Here is a 6,000-nt window from a genome sequence, read left to right as displayed (position 1 = left end):
ACCGCGCGGCTTAGGGAATTTTTCAAAAAAAAGTTGTTCAGACCTTGCGGGCTAATTCTGTTTCTATGATAAAAAACCCATCTCTTTCCACCGAAAAACCTTTCAGGGGATCAAATGCAACAGTTTGGCACCGTTTTTGAGTGAATTCCAGAACGTCAGATTTTTGCTGAAATTGTGACCGCGCGGCTTAGGGATTTTTTTAAAAAAAGTTTTTCAGACCTTGCGTGAAAATTATTTTTCAATGATAAAAACCCATCTCTTTCCACCAAAAAACCTTTCAGGGGATCGTTTGCAACAGTTTGGCACCGTTTTTGAGTGAATTCCAGAACGTCAGATTTTTGCTGAAATTGTGACCGCGCGGCTTAAGGAATTTTTTCAAAAAAAAGTTGTTCAGACCTTGCGGGCTAATTCTGTTTCAATGATAAAAACCCATCTCTTTCCACTGAAAAACCTTTCAGGGGATCATTTGCAATAGTTTGGCACCATTTTTGAGTGAATTCCCGAACGTCAGAATTTTGCTGAAATTGTGACCGCGCGGCTTAGGGATTTTTTCAAAAAAAAGTTGTTCAGACCTTGCGGGCTAATTCTGTTTCAATGATAAAAACCCATCTGTTTCCACTGAAAAACCTTAAGGGCATCGTTTGCAACAGTTTGGCAAGATTTTTGAGTGAATTCCAGAACGTCAGATTTTTGCTGAAATTGTGACCGCGCGGCTTAGGGATTTTTTCAAAAAAAAGTTGTTCAGACCTTGCGGGCTAATTCTGTTTCAATGATAAAAACCCATCTGTTTCCACTGAAAAATCTTTCAGGGGATCGTTTGCAACCGTTTGGCACCATTTTTGAGTGAATTCCAGAACGTCAGATTTTTGCTGAAATTGTGACCGCGCAGCTTAGGGATTTTTTCAAAAAAAAGTTGTTCAGACCTTGCGGGCTAATTCTGTTTCAATGATAAAAACCCATCTCTTTCCACCGAAAAACCTTTCAGGGGATCGTTTGCAACAGTTTGGCACCATTTTTGAGTGAATTCCAGAACGTCAGACTTTTGCTGAAATTGTGACCGCGCGGCTTAGGTATTTTTTCAAAAAAAAGTTGTTCAGACCTTGCGGGCTAATTCTGTTTCAATGATAAAAACACATCTGTTTCACTGAAAAACCTTTCAGGGGATCGTTTGCAACAGTTTGGTAATATTTTTGAGTGAATTCCAGAACATCAGATTTTTGCTGAAATTGTGACCGCGCGGCTTAGGGATTTTTTAAAAAAAAGTTTTTCAGACCTTGTGTGAAAATTCTTTTTCAATGATAAAAACCCATCTCTTTCCACCAAAAAACCTTTCAGGGGATCGTTTGCAACAGTTTGGCACCGTTTTTGAGTGAATTCCAGAACGTCAGATTTTTGCTGAAATTGTGACCGCGCGGCTTAAGGAATTTTTTTTTAAAAAAGTTGTTCAGACCTTGCGGGCTAATTCTGTTTCAATGATAAAAACCCATCTCTTTCCACTGAAAAACCATTCAGGGGATCGTTTGCAATACTTTAGCACCATTTTTGAGTGAATTCCAGAACGTCAGATTTTTGCTGAAATTGTGACCGCGCGGCTTAGGGTTTTTTTTAAAAAAAAGTTGTTCAGACCTTGCGGGCTAATTCTGTTTCAATGATAAAAACCCATCTGTTTCCACTGAATAACCTTTCAGGGGATCGTTTGCAACAGTTTGGCACCATTTTTGAGTGAATTCCAGAACGTCAGATTTTTGCTGAAATTGTGACCGCGCGGCTTAGGGATTTTTTCAAAAAAAAGTTGTTCAGACCTTGCGGGCTAATTCTGTTTCAATGATAAAAACCCATCTGTTTCCACTGAAAAACCTTAAGGGCATCGTTTGCAACAGTTTGGCAAGATTTTTGAGTGAATTCCAGAACGTCAGATTTTTGCTGAAATTGTGACCGCGCGGCTTAGGGTTTTTTTCAAAAAAAGTTGTTCAGCCTTTGAAGGCTAATTCTCTTTCTATGATAAAAATCCATCTCTTTCCACCGAAAAACCTTTCAGGGGATCAAATGCAACAGTTTGGCCCCGTTTTTGAGTGAATTGCAGAACGTCAGATTTTTGCTTAAATTGTGACCGCGCGGCTTAGGGATTTTTTAAAAAAAAGTTTTTCAGACCTTGCGTGAAAATTCTTTTTCAATGATAAAAACCCATCTCTTTCCACCAAAAAACCTTTCAGGGGATCGTTTGCAACAGTTTGGCACCGTTTTTGAGTGAATACTCGAACGACGGATTTTTGCAGAAATTGTGACCGCGCGGCTTAGGGATTTTTTCAAAAAAAAGTTGTTCAGTCCTTGCGGGCTAATTCTGTTTCAATGATAAAAACCCATCTCTTTCCACCGAAAAACCTTTCAGGGGATCGTTTGCAACAGTTTGGCACCATTTTTGAGTGAATTCCAGAACGTCAGATTTTTGCTGAAATTGTGACCGCGCGGCTTAGGGATTTTTTCAAAAAAAAGTTGTTCAGACCTTGCGGGCTAATTATGTTTCAATTATAAAAACCCATCTGTTTCCACTGAAAAACCTTAAGGGCATCGTTTGCAACAGTTTGGCAAGATTTTTGAGTGAATTCCAGAACGTCAGATTTTTGCTGAAATTGTGACCGCGCGGCTTAGGGATTTTTTCAAAAAAAAGTTGTTCAGACCTTGAGGGCTAATTCTCTTTCTATGATAAAAATCCATCTCTTTCCACCGAAAAACCTTTCAGGGGATCAAATGCAACAGTTTGGCCCCGTTTTTGAGTGAATTGCAGAACGTCAGATTTTTGCTTAAATTGTGACCGCGCGGCTTAGGGATTTTTTCAAAAAAAGTTTTTCAGACCTTGCGTGAAAATTCTTTTTCAATGATAAAAACCCATCTCTTTCCACCAAAAAACCTTTCAGGGGATCGTTTGCAACAGTTTGGCACCGTTTTTGAGTGAATTCCAGAACGTCAGATTTTTGCTGAAATTGTGACCGCGCGGCTTAAGGAATTTTTTCAAAAAAAAGTTGTTCAGACCTTGCGGGCTAATTCTGTTTCAATGATAAAAACCCATCTCTTTCCACTGAAAAACCTTTCAGGGGATCGTTTGCAATAGTTTGGCACCATTTTTGAGTGAATTCCCGAACGTCAGAATTTTGCTGAAATTGTGACCGCGCGGCTTAGGGATTTTTTCAAAAAAAAGTTGTTCAGTCCTTGCGGGCTAATTCTGTTTCAATGATAAAAACCCATCTCTTTCCACTGAAAAACCTTTCAGGGGATCGTTTGCAACAGTTTGGCACCATTTTTGAGTGAATTCCAGAACGTCAGATTTTTGCTGAAATTGTCACAGGGATTTTTTGAAAAAAAAGTTGTTCAGACCTTGCAGGCTAATTCTGTTTCTATGATAAAAACCCATCTGTTTCCACTGAAAAACCTTTCAGGGGATCGTTTGCAACAGTTTGGCACCATTTTTGATTGAATTCCAGAACGTCAGATTTTTGCTGAAATTGTGACCGCGCGGCTTAGGGATTTTGTCAAAAAAAAGTTGTTCAGACCTTGCGGGCTAATTCTGTTTCAATGATAAAAACCCATCTCTTTCCACCGAAAAACCTTTCAGGGGATCGTTTGCAACAGTTTGGCACCATTTTTGAGTGAATTCCAGAACATCAGATTTTTGCTGAAATTGTGACCGCGCGGCTTAGGGAATTTTTCAAAAAAAAGTTGTTCAGACCTTGCGGGCTAATTCTGTTTCTATGATAAAAAACCCATCTCTTTCCACCGAAAAACCTTTCAGGGGATCAAATGCAACAGTTTGGCACCGTTTTTGAGTGAATTCCAGAACGTCAGATTTTTGCTGAAATTGTGACCGCGCGGCTTAGGGATTTTTTTAAAAAAAGTTGTTCAGACCTTGCGTGAAAATTCTTTTTCAATGATAAAAACCCATCTCTTTCCACCAAAAAACCTTTCAGGGGATCGTTTGCAACAGTTTGGCACCGTTTTTGAGTGAATTCCAGAAAGTCAGATTTTTGCTGAAATTGTGACCGCGCGGCTTAACGAATTTTTTTTAAAAAAAGTTGTTCAGACCTTGCGGGCTAATTCTGTTTCAATGATAAAAACCCATCTCTTTCCACTGAAAAACCTTTCAGGGGATCGTTTGCAATACTTTAGCACCATTTTTGAGTGAATTCCAGAACGTCAGATTTTTGCTGAAATTGTGACCGCGCGGCTTAGGGATGTTTTCAAAAAAAAGTTGTTCAGTCCTTGCGGGCTAATTCTGTTTCAATGATAAAAACCCATCTCTTTCCACCAAAAAACCTTTCAGGGTATCGTTTGCAACCGTTTGGCACCATTTTTGAGTGAATTCCAGAACGTCAGAATTTTGCTGAAATTGTGACCGCGCGGCTTTGGGATTTTTTCAAAAAAAAGTTGTTCAGTCCTTGCGGGCTAATTCTGTTTCAATGATAAAAACCCATCTCTTTCCACCGAAAAACCTTTCAGGGGATCGTTTGCAACAGTTTGGCACCATTTTTGAGTGAATTTCAGAACGTCAGATTTTTGCTGAAATTGTGACCGTGCGGCTTAGGGATTTTTTCAAAAAAAAGTTGTTCAGACCTTGCGGGCTAATTCTGTTTCTATGATAAAAACTCATCTCTTTCCACCGAAAAACCTTTCAGGGGATCGTTTGCAACAGTTTGGCACCATTTTTGAGTGAATTCCAGAACGTCAGACTTTTGCTGAAATTGTGACCGCGCGGCTTAGGGATTTTTTCAAAAAAAAGTTGTTCAGACCTTGCGGGCTAATTCTGTTTCAATGATAAAAACCCATCTGTTTCCACTGAAAAACCTTAAGGGCATCGTTTGCAACAGTTTGGCAAGATTTTTGAGTGAATTCCAGAACGTCAGATTTTTGCTGAAATTGTGACCGCGCGGCTTAGGGATTTTTTCAAAAAAAAGTTGTTCAGACCTTGAGGGCTAATTCTCTTTCTATGATAAAAATCCATCTCTTTCCACCGAAAAACCTTTCAGGGGATCAAATGCAACAGTTTGGCCCCGTTTTTGAGTGAATTGCAGAACGTCAGAATTTTGCTGAAATTGGGACCGCGCGGCTTTGGGATTTTTTCAAAAAAAAGTTGTTCAGTGCTTGCGGGCTAATTCTGTTTCAATGATAAAAACCCATCTCTTTCCACCGAAAAACCTTTCAGGGGATCGTTTGCAACAGTTTGGCACCATTTTTGAGTGAATTCCAGAACGTCAGATTTTTGCTGAAATTGTGACCGCGCGGCTTAGGGTTTTTTTTAAAAAAAAGTTGTTCAGACCTTGCGGGCTAATTCAGTTTCTATGATAAAAACCCATCTCTTTCCACCGAAAAACCTTTCAGGGGATCAAATGCAACAGTTTGGCACCGTTTTTGAGTGAATTGCAGAACGTCAGATTTTTGCTGAAATTGTGACCGCGCGGCTTAGGGATTTTTTCAAAAAAAAGTTTTTCAGACCTTACGTGAAAATTCTTTTTCAATGATAAAAACCCATCTCTTTCCACCGAAAAACCTTTCAGGGGATCGTTTGCAACAGTTTGGCACCGTTTTTGAGTGAATTCCAGAACGTCAGATTTTTGCTGAAATTGTGACCGCGCGGCTTAGGGATTTTTTTTTTAAAAAGTTGTTCAGACCTTGCGGGCTAATTCTGTTTCAATGATAAAAACCCATCTCTTTCCACTGAAAAACCTTTCAGGGGATCGTTTGCAATAGTTTGGCACCATTCTTGAGTGAATTCCAGAACGACAGATTTTTGCAGAAATTGTGACCGCGCGGCTTAGGGATTTTTTCAAAAAAAAGTTGTTCAGTCCTTGCGGGCTAATTCTGTTTCAATGATAAAAACCCATCTCTTTCCACCGAAAAACCTTTCAGGGGATCGTTTGCAACAGTTTGGCACCATTTTTGAGTGAATTCCAGAACGTCAGATTTTTGCTGAAATTGTGACCGCGCGGCTTAGGGATTTTTTCAAAAAAA

The sequence above is a fragment of the Podarcis bocagei genome, assembly GCF_964188305.1.
Source record: "Podarcis bocagei genome assembly, chromosome: 5".
In the NCBI taxonomy this organism is placed as follows: domain Eukaryota; kingdom Metazoa; phylum Chordata; class Lepidosauria; order Squamata; family Lacertidae; genus Podarcis; species Podarcis bocagei.
Note: the sequence above shows the minus strand (reverse complement) of the source record.